The 18,995-nt window shown below is 43.7% G+C and overlaps 1 protein-coding gene across 1 annotated transcript in view; it reads left to right on the forward strand.

Moving 5' to 3' along the window:
* Window positions 1-6,616: 6,616 nt before the first annotated feature.
* CYB561D2 (cytochrome b561 family member D2) overlaps window positions 6,617-18,995 on the forward strand; it is a 124,760-nt gene continuing 112,381 nt past the window's right edge. Inside the window, exon 1 of the mRNA XM_069644053.1 lies at window positions 6,617-6,741. The gene's annotated coding sequence lies outside the window, so the exon portion shown is untranslated. The remainder of the gene's footprint in view (window positions 6,742-18,995) is intronic.

The following is an 18,995-nucleotide window of genomic DNA, read 5'->3' on the forward strand; positions in this document are numbered from 1 at the left end:
AATTGTGAATATTGGCATGCATCATATATAGACAGGATTGTGTATATTAGGCAGTGCCAGATCCAGATAGAAATGTGGAGATATTCACGCGCCACATCTGGAAAGAACGTGGAAATTTAGCACATATCAATTCTAGATAGCGATGCCAATAAGCAACCCACTAACAATTTCACCCCTCTGCATACACCTCTCAAACTCTAACCGAACACAACCACAAACCTAAAGCAAAGCAAACACACAAACTTCACTACACTGCAACAACAAAACAAACCACACATAGCTTTGCACAACAGCACACGAAGGCTACCAACCGGAAAATACCCCCAAACTCAGCAAACAGTGTTAACCGAACTGAAGCTGCCAACAGCACATCACTGCTCTCTTACACTTATCCCACTCCTTCCCACTAACTCACCCCTACCCCCTTTCCTTTTCAGATCCGCCGGAGAGCCAGGGGACCACTCAGGTGGTGATAGTGTGCGGTACAAATATCCTTTAACATTAACATAACATTAGCACAGAGGGACATGTGCCTGTTGAGCCATGCAGAGTGTTTCTGTAGTTCCTCAACAAAGTGCATATTGCCTGCATAAATGAGCCTTTGGTGATCGAGCAGACCTGGAGGTTGAGTTTTAGGTTTCCCATGAATCTCTCCACTGTTCCGTTTGCCTGCGGCCACAGTGGTGTGATCTTCCGATGTTGAAAACCAAGGTGTTCTGAAAACATGGTGAAGTCATGTCAGCTGAACGGTGGGGGCATTGTCCGATTTTACAATACACAGGATTTCGTCATCTGTAAAGGTTTTGTCTGATGCCGGTATCACTGCCTGGGCGCTGGTGGAGTGAATGAGATGCACCTCCGGGAATCTGGACATTTCATCAATGATCAGTACGTACTTACCGTTGGCCAACGGGCCGAAAATGACAATGGCAACCTCATCCCATACCTGTAACGGCATCAATGACATCTTGAGAGGCTCAGGAAATGTGCGTGGAGCGACTGCCTTGCAGGCAATGCATTTGCCTAGCAGCTGTTCTACACTTTCGTTCATCTGAGGGAACCATACCTTGGTTCTGAGCTGTTGTTTTGTAGAGACAATTCCCCTGTGCCCAGAGTGTGCGAGTGCCAGCACTTGCTCTTGCAGACTTGCATGGATGACGATCCTGTTCTCTTTCAGCAAGAGTTCTTCTGCAGACGTGGACAACGTGTGTCTGATGAGTCTGAATGTGTGGAAGTGTCTCTCTTCAGATGAGGATAGAGGTTGCCCATGGTTGTTTTTAACGTGCCACTTGCCCGACATCAGGCATTCCTGTATTTTCTGGAGTAGGTGCTCTTTGCTCAGGGCCTCTATCAGTTGGGCACTCGTGATGGACTTGGGGAGGGCATTACTTATCAGGTAGTTTAAGTACTGATTTGCTTTGATGGACTGCCGTTCATTGTGAGCCGGAAGGGGATATCTGGATAAGAAGTCCGCCGGGTGGTTGTCTTTCCCCGGATGGTGTATGATGTTGAATGAGTATTCTTGCAGCCTGAGTCCCCACCTTGCAATTCATGGTGGCATCTTGGCCGTTGGTTTGTCATATATAGTGGTGAGGGCCTGGTGATCAGTGATGATGGTAAAAGGGCGGCCATAAAGGGACAGATGGTAGTGTTCACATGCCCACACAACCGCTAAGCTCTCCTTCTCCGGTTGGCAGTATGCACATTCCATTGCTGAGAGGCTGCGGCTTACGTATGCTACTATGCGTCTTGGTGAATCAGGCATAGCTCCTGGTTTTGTTTGGGCTAAGATCGCCCCCCCCAGACCGACCTGGCTGGCATCAACTGTCACCTCTGTGTTGAGGTCCGGGTCAATACGCCATTCAGGATGTGGAAGCAATGCGTTTCTTGATCTCTTGGAAGGCTTCCTTGCACGTGTTGGACCAATAGTCCCGGAGTAGCCAGAGAGGCATGCTCACTGACGCAAAGTCCTGAATGTATCTCGTACAGTAGCTCGCCATTCCTAGAAACGATCTGACTGCAGACACAGAGGTGGGTGTGGGGGCTTCCACTAATGCGTGCACTTTCTCTGGGTCCGATTGTAGAACGTTGCTTGAGAATATGTGGCCAAAGAATTTTAGAGTCAATTTGCTGAGCTCACACTTATCATCATTAGTGTTGAATGCACGTCCTCTGGTGCCATAACACTCTCCTTAGTGTGTCGGCATGTGCCTCCTGCGTGGTGCCAAAGATCAGAATGTCATTGCTATAATTTAAGCAATTTGGGATGTGTTTGATGACTTTATGGATTTCGTTTGGAAATATTTCCGCAGCTGACAATACTCCAAAGTTGAGTCTTTTGTACCTGAAAAGTCCCAGGTGTGTGGAAAAAGTCATGATGTATCTGGAGGATGGGTGCAATTCCAGTTGGTGATAACCCTTATTTAAGTCCAGTTTCGAGAATACCTTTCCCGTTCCCTTTCTATTGCTACATTTGGAGCTCTCATGTCTACACAGATGCGGATGCTAGTGTTTTTTTCCTTTTCTTGCACGGGCACTATGGAGGACACCCACAGTGTGGGTCCTGATATGGGTTCAATTATGTCTTGTTCCAATAAGGACTGTAGTTTGTCTTCCACATGTCTCTGAATGTTGAGGGGAATGCCCCTTTAGTGTTGGGCTGTCGGTTGTATCTGTGTGTTTATATGTAGCTTGATTTGTTTGCCTTTTGAGTTTTCCAAGTCCTTTAAACAGCGCCGGACACATTTTCTTCATCATTTCCTTCGGGCTTGTAGAATACGCAGACATGATCTGGTACATTATATGTATAATACCCATTTGAATAGCTGATCGAAAACTGAGGATGCGTCCCCCTGGTACTTCTCCTTTTATGACGTAGATTTTAACTTTTAAACTTTTGTCTTTGTATTGACACATGGCAGTGAACATGCCTTGGCAGTTGAGGGGTTTATTTGAGCCATATGGGTATATTTCAGGGACTGCTTTGTGTAGTTCTTTCTTTTCCGTCAATGACTTGTATTTGTCTTCGTTGATACCGTTTACCGTAGCTCCGGGATCAATAAGGAATTCACGGCTCTGCCCATTTATCTGTAGCAATAAGGTCAGACCGTATTCTGCAGCAGTGTCATTTCCAATGGCATGAATGTACCCTCTCTTACGATCTCCGCTGGACGAAGAGGAGTGCGAGTCAAGTCTGTGTCGCAGGGACCCTTCCAGGTATCTAATTTCTGTCACAGTGGCCGTCTTTGCGAGTCTTGTCTGCTCCTAAATTGGCTGGAGTGATCTCTCCTGTCCTCACGCCGTCTGTCTTTGCATAATGATTCTCGTGATCCACTGTGTGACATGCGTCTGCTGATGGAAGGAGAGCGCCACGTGTTGGGTCGTGGACTTTCCCGCCTTCAGCGACGGCCATCTTGTTTCCTGGCATCTCTGCTGCTGCCTGCTGACTGAAATAATGTAATGTTCTTGCAGACTGATTGGAAGTGATTTTCACCCCCGCATTTATCACAATAATGGCCTACGGCTGGGTAGGGGCTGACATGTGGGAACTTGTTTCCACATCTAAAGCACTTTTTCTGCTCAGCAGTACTCTCTGACGTGTAAATGGGGCACAAAACAGCTGGTAATGCAGATTTTGTAATTTGAATGTTGCAGAGTGACTCTGTTTGCAGAGATAGAGCGGAATCTGCTCTTGCTAGCTGTAGAATTTCATCCAATGTTCTACTCTGTTGAAGCAATTTCTTTCGGAATTCAGGGGACTCACAGGCCGCAATGGCTTGCGATTTGAGTACTTCTTCCATCGAATATCGGTCAAAATCACAGTACTTCGCTTGTTTTCACAGTCTCATTACAAAATGTACCATATTTTCGCCTTTATCCTGCGTGGTTGTGTGGAAAATATGTCTCTCGTAATCCACGTTTCTTAGTGGTGCAAAATAATTATTAGGCAAGTCAATTACGCCTTGAAATGTGTCTGTATTGTTCTCTGGCATCTCAAATACAATATCTCTTACCACTGGGACTAGCAAATGCATTAGAATCCCTCTCAGATGGCGTTCTCCTGGACGCCTGTCGCATCCATATATATGTATATATATATGTAGCTCCTTAAGCCACCTGGCCCATCTGGGCACCAGGCTACTGGTGGCTGAAATGTCAAAATGTGGCAAGGCCTGTAATTGTAATGAGTCATGACTTCCTTCTTCCCTGAGCGTGGGAGTACAGGGTGTGAAGCTGGATTGAGGGCCTTGCGAGCTGCTGTCTGCTTCATTGCCTGACATGGTTGCGGGCGCCCAGTAAACTGTGAATTCTCACCTTAGACTTTGCAGTAATTTGTTTCTGAGGATTTTCTTATTGATGTTGCCTGGATAATGCAGGGTGAATGACTGGTGGCAGCGTGTGCAGCTTGGCTAGGTTCTTGCTGCTTGATAACGCAGACATTATGTCCTTTATACTGGGTGCTGAGCGTCTGGGGCACCGTGGAATGTTAGGCTGTTAATTTCTCTTCTTAACAGCGCTGGCGGGTATTTGCACGTGTCATACGCGCCTGGTGCGAGTGCCTTTAAGCATCCGTTCGCTTGAAATGTTTCCTCCGTGGTGGTGTAATTTACTTCCTCTCGCTCAGCGGCTTCACCGTCTGTGAAGTGGGGAGCAGTATGGCAATGCAGCATGGGCCGGAAAAAAAGCATGGCCGGGTTCAGCTCCGCACGCGGCGGTTCAGGACTCCTCGAGGTTTCACTTTCCTCTGGTTTCTGCTTTCGAACGACTCAGCTCGTTGGAGGAATTTCCTTGTCGCCATTGTAATTCTATTCTAATTCTATTCTAATTTATTTGTATATAGCGCTAACTAACCCGCAGGCCTCATAGTGCTCAGACAAACAATACAACATGAAACATAAAAAGAGGGCAGCAGCACGAGAGATCAGTATGCAGTAGTCAACGAGAAAACAATATAGCAGTTGGCTTACATGCCGCCTCCGTCGAATAAGAGAGTCTTAAGAGCTTTCCTAAATTGAGCCAGAGACGGCATTTGTCTAGTATGCAAAGGGAGACCATTTCAGATTCTGGGCCCCCAAACATCAAAGCTCAGGTCCCCAACTTGAAGCTGGGTTGATGTAACAAGTCCTTATTATTAGATCGTAAAGTACATCTAAATTGTTGCTTCATTATCCGTGACATGAGATACCTTGGGGCAGTACCTGCAAGGCACTTATAGACAAGACATGAGGCCTTGAAGTGAATTCTTTCACGGACAGGGAGCCAATGCAGCTTCCGCCGTGCATGCGTAACATGCTCTCTGTGTCTCAAACCATACACCGCACAAACCGCTCCATTTTGAGCAGTCTGCATTTTTTTTTATGTTAGCTGCTGTGGTGCCAAACAGAAGGCTGTTACAATAATCAATTTTCAAGTGGATAGTGGCGGTCGCTATCATGGCTCTGTTTCCTTCCAAAAGGTAAGGGCAGATTTTCCAAAGGAGGTGCCTGGTATAGGTACAGCTGGTGCTAATATTAGCGACATGCTTTTCAAAGTTTAAATTCCTTTAAAAAAACACGCACATAGTTTTAACAGAACTGGCGACCTGAATGGTCACTCCTCCCACTAGAAAGGACTCATATTGTGGGTCAATGGGTTATGTTTCAGGATGTGCAATCATGCATATTAACAATACAACATTAATGTGACCGGATTCAATAAAGCACGGAGGCAATCTCGTAGCGTGCAACCTCTTTTAATATCAAGCGTGAACTGGCGCACGGGCGGAAACTCCACCCATAAGAACATGTGGGTTTGCAGCCCACAACGATAACACTAGAAAGGAGATAGGGTCTACTTTCCCTAATAGAAACAGGCCATTACAGGATTTATGGATGTACTGATGGACTATTGGTGGAATAAGGTCATGTGTTTGTTTATGGACCAATAACAAGGCACACTACTAAAGATTCCATTGTCATGGAACATGTAGTTTTCTCAATTTATTGTTCAAATGGATTTGTTATTGTTGTGCTGCTCGAAATAGTAAAGTATAAAAGAAGCATAATCCGAGCCTCTGGGTCTTGACATAGAATTAGAAGGTACAGGCTCTGCGTCTAAGACTTAAAAGTAGGTTTAAGAACGAAGAGGTGAATGATTAGGCTTGCATTACTCTGCATTTCGTTATCTGTATACTTTCATACCGAATGAGTTCAGCATTGTGAAAAGTACACAAATATTATTAAAGTAAGATGACAAACATCTAAAACCTGAAAGAAGTATTTTAAATAAACATTTGGCTATTGGTTTCTGCCCATCCTGAATGAAAAACAAGTACCCCAATGCAACGTGAGCATAAAAAATGCACTTTTCGGTTTTGCAAATATACTTTCCATAATTAAACACACATCAAAAGGTACTGATACTAATGATAACTTCATTGCCTGCCACACTGCAGTAATGAAGCAAAACCGCAGGTGGATCAATGCGATTGGGCTATATTTCGGCTTGTTTTGGGGGACAGTTGGGCTACATGCAGTTTTCAATTTCTAGCAGCCGTGCAAATCGTATTTCAACTAGGCACTAGGACCTAGCATACGTACGCCTGCCGCTTTAAGCATTTCCCAGACTTCCTCGTGAGCGCAGCCGTAGTGGGCAAACGCCAGAGCGAGTGGCTGGTACGGTAATGTTCTTTGGGGGATAAGAAAGTGCCAGTGGTCACCTGTACAGCTGTAACCCGTTTTAATCTCGCTGCTCCTGGATAAGGTAAGGTGCAATCCCCGCACGTTCTTTAGATTTGCTTTATTTTTTTTAATGTTATGTTAATATGCACACGTTTTTATACAGGCTAGCTTATGTGCCTTTTATCCGGTCTCATTTGAGCGCAGTTCTTTTCTTAACCTTTTAACTACATATATTACTTACAACCTTATGTAGGCGAGGGGGCGCGTCACTGGGCTTCCTACTCCATAAAGGTTGCTGCAGGTTTTCAAAGGAAGTCTAAAGATGGTATTATAACCCCTATGCCAGTTTAAACAGAGCCAGGGTCAAAGAGCTCGTACGCATAACACCCGGCCTTACGAGAACCGGTCCTGGTGACCAACGCAGGGAAAGCCATATACAAACTGGACGATATTAGAGTCTTGTCTATGGCGAGAGCAATATAATAATGCAATATAAAACGAGTCACTGCATTTATTATTTGTACTAAATAGTCTATTTCGATATATTCAAAGGAGAAACAAACCTGTACTGTCCTTTGAAAATCCTAGTAGAGCAATAGCTCCCCTATCGTTTAAAAGGTGCCCGATTACAATTACACAAAACGTTATTTTAAAGGTTACTGCTGAAAAGTACACGTAGTTTCCATTTAAAAACAGCAGTGATTTAGCTGGCCTTTCTTTCAAAATGTTGCTCGAGTTGCCCTCTGCTACTTATCATGTTATAGTTGTTCAGAATCTGTGCCGAGTAGATGGAAGAAACCCAACTTTACCCCCATTGGAGATATTAATAGTTTTCAATTTCCAACTGTTCACCCCAAAAGAGACTGTGTGCAGTGTCAAAGTGGCCAGTGCTAAAACCTGTCAACACTTATAGTCCTTTTAGTTAAGGTAACACATGGTGGGATGGAGACCTTTTAGTTAAGGTAACACATGGTGGGATGGAGAATAACTATCACACCAAACAAGAAGACCGACTCAGGAAGTTTGCAAAGTGTCTGTTTTATTCTCAATTGTCTAAAACAGGGAGTACAACGGATGTTGCACACCATGGACTCAAAGCATTTAATAAAAACATCACTTTTATAGCAAAAACATGACATACTATGTGGCAAACTACAAAAACCTTTGTGGGATTGTTATTGGACTAAGGGGAGTATCTAAATATACTTTCTATAAGGGATTGGATTGTGATTGGGTCTCTATAGTCAGGTGGGAAACTCATGCCCTCCCTTTGTGCAAGGTATCTTTTACAGTTATTAGAAACACAACTCATTGGCTCTCAAACTACAAGGCCCTTCGTTATATGGCCCCCTAAAATTGGTTGGCACGCTTGTACTCTTCTGGAACATTCGATTCTCTAGCAGCACGTAAGCTGGTACACCAGGTACTGGTGGGTGGACTTGACCATACCTCCCCACCCAATTGCCCATCATCTCTCATCACTCATGCCTTCTGCCATTCAGATTGTCTTTGAACTTGGCCTTGTAGTAGATTTTCTTCTCTGGGAATTTAAGGGAGTGTGAGCACGTTCTTACCAAGGTTTGAGGCTTGCATGCCAACATCTATTTCAATCTTGGACTCACGTGACAGGAGACTGTGAATCGGCCCATTTTATAGTATTTAATTGTCCTGAATAAAGAAACTTGGCACTCATGGTGTTCTCTCTTTGCAACTTAAAAAGGGATGCCTTGGTGTCTCATATTCACTGTTCTTCAAGGACTGATAACCAGTTTTAGCTGCTTTCGCTTTTGACACCAGGCCAAGCAGTCTTCCTTTGGTCCATCTTCGAGCTTCTGCTTATTTATTTGCTGCGACACACACACAGCTATCAATCCTCCTTTCTCCACGGGTTGAACTTACTAAAATTGTAATATCAAATGTCCAGATTCTACATATATATGTATATATTGCAGTCTAGTCACTACGTATAGTCAGCCTTTATGATTACTTAGTCTACTTGCGTTACAGCATCTGTACAGTTATAAAACGACTTGCATTTTCTGCAGTGCTTCTTCACATGTGCAAGCTTCATTCCGCACACGAAAGCCTACAGATTCTATAAGGTCTACACCTTCTCTTCTTTGATCATCCTTCTCAGTGCGTCACACTCATTTCTTGTGACGTCACCAGCCGCTCCTTTCACACTTCTTAGGGGCTCTCCCTGAGGGGACCATCATCGCTTCGGGGATACATCATGTAGGGCTTTCTCAGTGGATATCATGTCTCAAAGGCTTCTTATGGTATAGGTACCCTTACTGGTGTTGCACATGTTGCAATTTCCGGTTTCCAACAAATAGGCAGAATAGGGGCAGGACTTCCTGCAGAGGCATTCAGCTGCTCCCCTACATACCTTCCTCTGGTTGCTTTATTGACCACTCCTTCACCAGTCTCCACATCTTGTTGTTCCCTCAAAGTGCCTCTTTGGAGTCCAGACCTTCACCACTCCCTTAAATGATCCTGCTGATTTTACATGTTCATCAACGCTCCAGGTCATATGTCTGCATTGTCCATTCGGATTACAGTAGATCCAACGTCACACATACTTCCTGTGATTTCTTTGATGCAGGAACTTCGCTCCCTTTGGTGGCCTCTATGTATTTTCTGATTTCTTCATCCATCAGTTCCTTGGGCCCAAACCCTGATTCGACATCGATCATTCCTCCAGCCTTCCTTGCTGCTGTCTTCTTACACTGTGTAATCATTATCCTGATCACACAGAATCCAAACATCACCACCACCGGTATTGCTCCTAGGAATTTGAAGATGTTTGGCATCCATTGCGGAACCCACTAGAAGATAGGTGCGAACCAGCCATCATCTGCAATATCTTCTGTCTCCTCTTCCATCGTGTTGTGCAGGTTCATCAACAACGTTATGGCCTCCGTCAGTGTCCCATTCTCGTCATCATGAGAAGGTATGAACGTGCAACACTATGGCCCAATTTTTGCACAAACACCTCCATCCATTGCTGTGATCATATCAACAACATATCTGTTCTGGAGGGTCATCGGCCTTATGCCCTCAATCCTTCCTTGATCGCATTGAATCCCTTTATGGTAGTGTTGATTGTGTGTAGGAGTTCCCATCTGGTAATCAGTAGCCATTTGGCATTGGCCATCGTCTGGATCCCAGGCATAAAGATAGTCGTGAATATCGCTGAAGTCTGGGGATGAACAACCTGTGCTCATATGGAATGGCATCGAAGGCTTCTATAGATTTTGCTGAAAAGTAATTCTCCCTCGTTGTCCGGTTGAGGAATTCTAGTGGTCTTCTCTTCCTCAAATGGGCATCTGCTTTTGGAAACTCTCCAATGTTCAGGTCACTTTAGGAATCACAAACGCTGGAACATGTATGAATACCAAGGAACACGTCCCTCCCAATCCTCGGGCAGCTTCATGTAAGCTCTAGATCCACAAGCCCAATATCGATCCATCGGGACAGCTGTCCCTGCTCACATTCTAATGACGTCGATTGTAGTCTTGCAACCTTTATTTCTTAATAATAATAAAACATAATTGTTTCCCTTTCTTTGAAAGCACAATGTCTCATTTATCAATTGAACGACCATCATCGGGCCAGATTCATCTTCTACCCATGTCAACAGTGTGGCGTGGTTAGCCCATGACTTTAAACAAGCATTGTTCACTCTCTGTACTTCTGGCAAATATTCTGACTTCAATAGATGACATCGGGCCTCCTTCCCATCCTTTTGTGGATTTCACTTGTCCATAAACTAAAACTTGTGGTTGTTTCCAACATCCAGGCCAACCTGCTACATGTGCTATATCAGGGCAATTCAGTCTCTTCATCTCCGCAACTACCACCTCTTCATGTCCTTTCTCAGGATATGTAAGCATCTTGCTTTTCCATGCAGGTTTCCATCTGTGTAGTCTTGATATAATCATCCTGGAATGGAAATGAGCATTTCGATCTCCATCGCAAAGTGGCCCAGCTTCCTTGAAATTGGCCTCTTGTCATGCATGCTGCAAGATGAACGAGACATCTGGCATCGTACTTTGGAATTTCTCTAGAAATGAAAGTTTGTGTTGCATCCATGGCATAGGGTATGAGCGCGCATGCATAGCAACTCTCCTTAGATGTCTTCTCTCCCACCCTTTTCATGTGCTGATACCACATGTTATTACCCAAGTGTGCTGTACTGTCTAGATATGTGCTTATCCCTTCATTATCTTCCTCTGCATTTCTCTTACTTCTCACTACTACCAAATCAGTGCTCAAGTAATAATCATGAAGTATATCATAAAGAGTTCTCTCTATGGGGAGGACCATAGGAGTCTCTACCTTAATGGAAGTGAATAAATCAAGAGCACTACTTGTAGTAGGAAGATCCTAGTAGTCCCTAACAGGAGTGTTAATGAAATAGGGAATGCTAAACAGAAGAAAAGAGAAAAACACTCAGTATGGTGGCACATACTTATATTATAAACCAACATATCGATCCCCACCATTTGCGACATTCTGAACTTAGTTGAGCTTGCTCATTCTCTGAAATCGTACCATTTTCAAGATTCCTCCTTTTTGCTTATACTCCATTTATGGAAGGAAAAAAACACTACTCCGGCAATTGTAGAATATTCAGTATCTGCAGTAACTCTTCTACGATTGCTATAAGCAGCCTCCTTTATTATAGGGCATTTTATAGGATCCTGTAAAAACGTGTGGATAGCCACATTTCTTCTAATAACTGCAGGATAAGCTCAAAGAATAAACACAAAAATCGCAAGCACGATACGGTGCACATTACTTTCGGGGAGAACCATAAACTCAGTTGAACACGTATTCAGTGATAAATCGGGGTACTGCTCCCTTTTCCAATTATCGTAACCAAATTCTAAATCTAGTTCAGGCATATTTATGATGTATGAACAGCTTTCTAAAGTTCATTTTTCCCAAAGAATTCTGTGGCTCAAGAAACAAATTTGCACGTCTGCTATAATATCTACAAGGAGTGTCCAGTGAAAACCACAGTTCAAATGCAAATCTACATTTATTTGTCAATCCGTTGTTCTATCGTCCTTCTTCATTGTTATTGATCGAGTCTGCAGACGCTGAAATTCTTCTTACCTTGCTTCTGGATCGATGGATGGGGGTGCAACGTCTCACCGGTGTAGAGCTTGATGTCGTTGAGGTGTATCCAAGCTCATCTGCCTTGAACCTTTACTGCTGAGGGAGTAATGTCCTCCACAGTGTACAGTCCGATAAATCTTGGCTCATGCCACTTTCTAGTAAAGGTACGGATCAGCACTGTATCTACAGCAAATAATTTAGGTGCTGATAATAATTCAGAAATTCCGGTTGCTGAATGGTTTTCATCTGTGTTCTGAGACCGACCCCCTCCGACCCCCCCCGACGCTTGAGTTGATCTGAAATGACAGAGATACTAGCGGTCATACATGTCACATATTCATTTCCTAACATTTTCGCAGTGCTCTGGGCATCACTTCTACTCCTCAATGGAGGAGTTAAAGGAGTTAAAGGCATTCTCATTAGTCTTCCTGTCACTAGCTCGTGGGGTGTGAGGTGGTGGTCAGACTCGGGCTGATTCCTTAGGGCATATAAAGCTAGGGATAGGTAATATAGCCATCCCTTTTTCATTGTAAATTTAAGCTTGGCAGCTCTTTCCTTTAGAAGACCGTTGAGTCTTTCACATAATTCGTTTGCTTGCGGGTGATCAGCAGAAGAAAACTTGTTAATTATTAGCAATAATCCTATTTGTTCAAATACTTCATTAAGAAAATGTGGCCCATTACAGATCTCAGTACCTTACATATTCCCCATTTTGGAAAGACTTCACATACTAAAAACTTCGCTACGCAAGTGGAATCTGGGTGTATACAAGGACCTGCTTTGATCCACCTGGAGAAGGGACACACCACCACTATCAGATACCTGTATCCATTACATACTTGCAGCATATCCACATAATTGATATGTAAATGCTGAAAAGGACCATTCGGTAGAGGAATTGCTGCTCTAATTTTTCGCAGTGTATTCCCAGTGGTAAACATTTGCTATACGATGCAGTTTACTACATATAATGCAACGTGTTCTAAAAGGTTCGGTACAAACCAGTCTTCTGTAATTGCTGCAGCGAGACTCTCCCTAGTTACATGCGTGGGGTAGTGTAGCTGTTCAAGCACTATCTTTAACAATGCTACTGGCATCTCTGGCTTTCCAGTGCTGTCCTGCAGCCATAATGCTTCTGTGGGGGATAAAGAACACCACCTTTGTTTCCATAGTTCCTGCTCTTCCTGTGAGGCACTGCCTTGAACCTCCATTAACTGAGCTCTTGGTAACTGATTAAATACTTCATTCACTACCATAATTGTAATTACCTTCTGCTTAACATCTGGAGTATCAAAACATGAAATGTCTGGTGAATGTGCAACCCTTTTTGGCCTATGCGTCTGCGGCTTCGTTCCCACAAGAGGTAAAGTCAGTTTGCTTGGTATGCGCTGCGCATTTAACTATCGCTATGGCTACTGGTAGTTGTAGTGTCTTAATAAGTCTGTCCAATAATGATGTGTGCTGCACTGGAGTGCTGTCTGCTTGGAGGTAGCCTCTCCTTTTCCAATGTGCTAGCCCTGCGTGTACGGTTGACGTCACATGGGCGGAGTCACTGTACACCGTCACTTCGTGCTCTTCATGTTTTTCGAACGTGACAATAAGCGCTACCAATTCTGCTGCTTGTGCTTAAAAGTGAGACAGTAGTCTTGCGCTTGCTATAACCTCAAATTCACTGTTTGCTCTATGCCTCACTACAGCTGTGCCAGAATGCCTTTCTCCACTTGTTTGATCAATTTTAGAAGAACCATCAATGAAGAGAATCTCCCCTCCTGACAGTGCATTCTCCTTTACTCGTGGTATATCGTCATAAAACTCTTCATAGTTCGTGCAGTCATGCACGTGCTCTCCCTCTGCCACTGGCTCAGCTACAAATGTGGCAGGGTTCACTGTTTTACACCTGACAATTAATTGCTGGGTTTGATATGAGTACTTCATATACAGAAGCTCTCTGAGATGTCAATGTACCCATAGGTTTTTCCAAAATGGCAAACAAAGCATGCTGCACAAAAAGCGTCGTAGAACAACACATTACAATGCTTGTAGATTTCTCAATTGTGAACATGGCGGCTGCCAATGACTGTTCGCAAGGAAAATGCCCTTTCATAACAGTGTCTGAAATCCCACTGAAATATGCCAGAGGTTGGTACCCTAATGTAGTTCTCTGTGTAAGCACTGCTGTCACATTTGTATGTGAAAACAAGAAAAAACTCCTCCGCATAATTACGAATTCCTAAAACAGGAGCTGTGCAAATTGCTTTCTTCAACTCTTCAAATCCTCCCTCCATTTCCTCAGTCCATTCTATTTTCTCCTTATTCACTTGTGCTTTTTTCAAAGCCTGCGAAAGGTTCTTGTGTATGAACTATGGTCAAACACCCAAGCTCCTTACATAATCCCAAAAACTGTTGCATCTTCTTCACCGTATGCGGTTGTGCAGTTTTCATGATCGTTTCAGCTCTTTCAAGTGTTACCTTCTTTCTCTCATGTGAGATGAACTGGCCTATGTACAACACTTCTTGACAATACTGCAACTTTTCTTTGTCTAGCTTGTATGCTTTGTCTGCTAGAATAGTCATGAATTGAATCAAGTCTTGTCTGCACTCATCTTCTGTTGTGCTACAAATCAAAATGTCATCTACGTACTGTATCGCGGTGCTTTTCAAATCAATATTGCCTAGGTCCATCTGAAGGACTCTGTTAAAGATCGATGGAAACTAACCCTTGGGGCATCCTCAAATGTTTCAGACGAGTCTGGTGAATGAAAACAAAGTCAAGTCTTGTGAGTATTTGTGTAATGGGATTGAGAAGAACGCATTTTTTAAATCAATCACTGAAATATTGCGCTTCTACTGGGATACTGCATAGTATCGTTGCTGGATTAGGAACTAAAGGAAACTCTGCCTCTTCAAACTGGTTAATCGGTCTCATATCTAGTATAAATCTCCACAACCCTCCCTTCGATTTCTTACAGGGTACACTGCAGTATTGCACAATGATTCTGACGGAACCAGAATACCTTGCTTCATCCGTGCTGAGATAGTCGCAAAAATGCCCTTGTCTGCCTCTCAAGACATTGGGTATTGTCTTGCTTGAGGTAAAATCGCCCCTGGCTTCAGCTTTATTTCAACCACCCCTACTCCTTTTAATAGGCCTACATCATAAGGGCCTGTAGTCCATAAAACGCTTGCCACTTTTTCTAAGTCTTCGTCAAAAAATGCTGGATGCTGCTGCATTATCGCCATGCGCTGTAGGATCTCCCTTTTCTCTATTCTGATCCAATATGTAATACTCCTAAAGATTACCACTTCATCATCTGATGGATCATCTCTAGACATATTATCAGTGACATCAGTCAATCTGCACCCTTCCCCTATGGCAATAACTGCTCTCCATGGCCTACCCTCGTCATTAGTTCCTTCGAGCATTGCCATTTTTCCCTCGTACGATGGCTGCATCTAACTCTAGGGGAATGGTTAGGGGGAATGGTCTGTGCCCCCTCTTCGTCCATAGGTATCTGTGGTCTAAACAAAAATTCATCAGGTATCCTCATAGTCCATCCCACTAAGCCAGGTAGCCATATTAACAGAATGCCCCATAAAGGAAATCTTCCTGTTCTATCGGCACTCCTTGCAGAGCCATTTGCCCTGTGAATGCCAATATAAATTCACCCACGTTCATATAGTGTATCCCATGAGTGGAGCACACTGTACCTTTGTCAGTAAAAAAAATGGTCATGTTAAGTTTTGGCATTCAGTCTCATCCCAAAATATTAACTGGTGTCTGCCGGGAATACAGCAATGGAACAGACATGTCACATTCTCCTATAGAGACTGGTAATTCATCACTAAAAGGAACTCGACTTATAGCTCCCGAAAATCCTTGAACATTCATGCTATTGCCCGACTTTGGATATTTTCCCTCTCGTATACATGAACGAGTTGCACCAGTGTCTACTAAAAGCAAAAAAGATATTTGCCTCCTATCATCACATCAACCCTTGTTTCCTCTTGGGGTTCTGGTGTCACAGATAGTACTGAACACATCAAGTCGCCCTATGAACTGTCCTATTGTGGATACATGCATACTCCTGTACCTGTGAAAGGATTCTCTCCCACCATAGTGACACCCCCTATCCTAGGTGTCAGTAATTGTCCTGTGTTTGCGTTCTGCTGTATCTGCCTGGGGGTGTGCTGTTGCAGTGGATTTAAAGGTGCTTGCTGTGGTTTCTGTGCTTGTTGCATTTGCAGTGCTTGTGCCTGATAAACTGTCTGATTTTGGGCAAATCCTTCCCTAGCTTGTGAGCTACATGCTGGAGGATAAGCTGTCCCCCCCCCCCCATAACCCCCCCACTTTGAAGACTGGCCATTATGTATGTACATTCTCTGCATATGCGTGCAATGTGCCCTGTCATCCCACATATCCAACATATAGGAGGACCCTGTCTGCCTAGCCCCCCCTTGGTTGGATCCTCCTTCCTCTGTAGTCCATGCCTCTAACTCGTGGTACAAAACTGGTCCATCGGGCGCTGATTATCCGCCTGCGATGTACTCACTCCTTGCTCTATTCCTAGTCCATCTCCGCTTGTCAATATCGCCTCTTCTATGGCATATTTTAAAAATGTCTTCTGAACTAACTTGGCTTCCTCAAGGTTTCTAGCATCGTCTTTCTTCCTGTTTTTCTCCTGTAACAGCCGACAGTGATGCACTATAGTCAAATGTATTTCAGCCCATGGCTTTGCTTCCATTCCAACTTGCTTCTTGAGTTGCCACAGTTTTTTCCCACAGCCTGCGCATTTCAAGAGTCCAGTGTTCCTGAATGTAAGCAAGCGATCCTCTTTTATTTTACGTGTCATAATCGCACCCACGTCTGATACACCGGGATACTGTAATCTGAGGGCTCTCCAGACATCTGCCCTACAATTATTAAGTGGCGCTCCATCGTGCGCTGTATTTTGTGCTGTGGCACTTGAATAGCCTGTCCTCACCCAAATGTCATTAGCTCTTTCCCCAAGAATAGCTGCACAAAAAGCGTCGTAGAACAACACATTACAATGCTTGTAGATTTCTCAATTGTGAACATGGCGGCTGCCAATGACTGTTCGCAAGGAAAATGCCCTTTCATAACAGTGTCTGAAATCCCACTGAAATATGCCAGAGGTTGGTACCCTAATGTAGTTCTCTGTGTAAGCACTGCTGTCACATTTGTATGTGAAAACAAGAAAAAACTCCTCCGCATAATTACGAATTCCTAAAACAGGAGCTGTGCAAATTGCTTTCTTCAACTCTTCAAATCCTCCCTCCATTTCCTCAGTCCATTCTATTTTCTCCTTATTCACTTGTGCTTTTTTCAAAGCCTGCGAAAGGTTCTTGTGTATGAACTATGGTCAAACACCCAAGCTCCTTACATAATCCCAAAAACTGTTGCATCTTCTTCACCGTATGCGGTTGTGCAGTTTTCATGATCGTTTCAGCTCTTTCAAGTGTTACCTTCTTTCTCTCATGTGAGATGAACTGGCCTATGTACAACACTTCTTGACAATACTGCAACTTTTCTTTGTCTAGCTTGTATGCTTTGTCTGCTAGAATAGTCATGAATTGAATCAAGTCTTGTCTGCACTCATCTTCTGTTGTGCTACAAATCAAAATGTCATCTACGTACTGTATCGCGGTGCTTTTCAAATCAATATTGCCTAGGTCCATCTGAAGGACTCTGTTAAAGATCGATGGAAACTAACCCTTGGGGCATCCTCAAATGTTTCAGACGAGTCTGGTGAATGAAAACAAAGTCAAGTCTTGTGAGTATTTGTGTAATGGGATTGAGAAGAACGCATTTTTTAAATCAATCACTGAAATATTGCGCTTCTACTGGGATACTGCATAGTATCGTTGCTGGATTAGGAACTAAAGGAAACTCTGCCTCTTCAAACTGGTTAATCGGTCTCATATCTAGTATAAATCTCCACAACCCTCCCTTCGATTTCTTACAGGGTACACTGCAGTATTGCACAATGATTCTGACGGAACCAGAATACCTTGCTTCATCCGTGCTGAGATAGTCGCAAAAATGCCCTTGTCTGCCTCTCAAGACATTGGGTATTGTCTTGCTTGAGGTAAAATCGCCCCTGGCTTCAGCTTTATTTCAACCACCCCTACTCCTTTTAATAGGCCTACATCATAAGGGCCTGTAGTCCATAAAACGCTTGCCACTTTTTCTAAGTCTTCGTCAAAAAATGCTGGATGCTGCTGCATTATCGCCATGCGCTGTAGGATCTCCCTTTTCTCTATTCTGATCCAATATGTAATACTCCTAAAGATTACCACTTCATCATCTGATGGATCATCTCTAGACATATTATCAGTGACATCAGTCAATCTGCACCCTTCCCCTATGGCAATAACTGCTCTCCATGGCCTACCCTCGTCATTAGTTCCTTCGAGCATTGCCATTTTTCCCTCGTACGATGGCTGCATCTAACTCTAGGGGAATGGTTAGGGGGAATGGTCTGTGCCCCCTCTTCGTCCATAGGTATCTGTGGTCTAAACAAAAATTCATCAGGTATCCTCATAGTCCATCCCACTAAGCCAGGTAGCCATATTAACAGAATGCCCCATAAAGGAAATCTTCCTGTTCTATCGGCACTCCTTGCAGAGCCATTTGCCCTGTGAATGCCAATATAAATTCACCCACGTTCATATAGTGTATCCCATGAGTGGAGCACACTGTACCTTTGTCAGTAAAAAAAATGGTCATGTTAAGTTTTGGCATTCAGTCTCATCCCAAAATATTAACTGGTGTCTGCCGGGAATACAGCAATGGAACAGACATGTCACATTCTCCTATAGAGACTGGTAATTCATCACTAAAAGGAACTCGACTTATAGCTCCCGAAAATCCTTGAACATTCATGCTATTGCCCGACTTTGGATATTTTCCCTCTCGTATACATGAACGAGTTGCACCAGTGTCTACTAAAAGCAAAAAAGATATTTGCCTCCTATCATCACATCAACCCTTGTTTCCTCTTGGGGTTCTGGTGTCACAGATAGTACTGAACACATCAAGTCGCCCTATGAACTGTCCTATTGTGGATACATGCATACTCCTGTACCTGTGAAAGGATTCTCTCCCACCATAGTGACACCCCCTATCCTAGGTGTCAGTAATTGTCCTGTGTTTGCGTTCTGCTGTATCTGCCTGGGGGTGTGCTGTTG

This window comes from Ambystoma mexicanum, chromosome 2p (assembly GCF_040938575.1).
Source record: "Ambystoma mexicanum isolate Mex_15411 chromosome 2p, UKY_AmexF1_1, whole genome shotgun sequence".
In the NCBI taxonomy this organism is placed as follows: Eukaryota; Metazoa; Chordata; class Amphibia; order Caudata; family Ambystomatidae; genus Ambystoma; species Ambystoma mexicanum.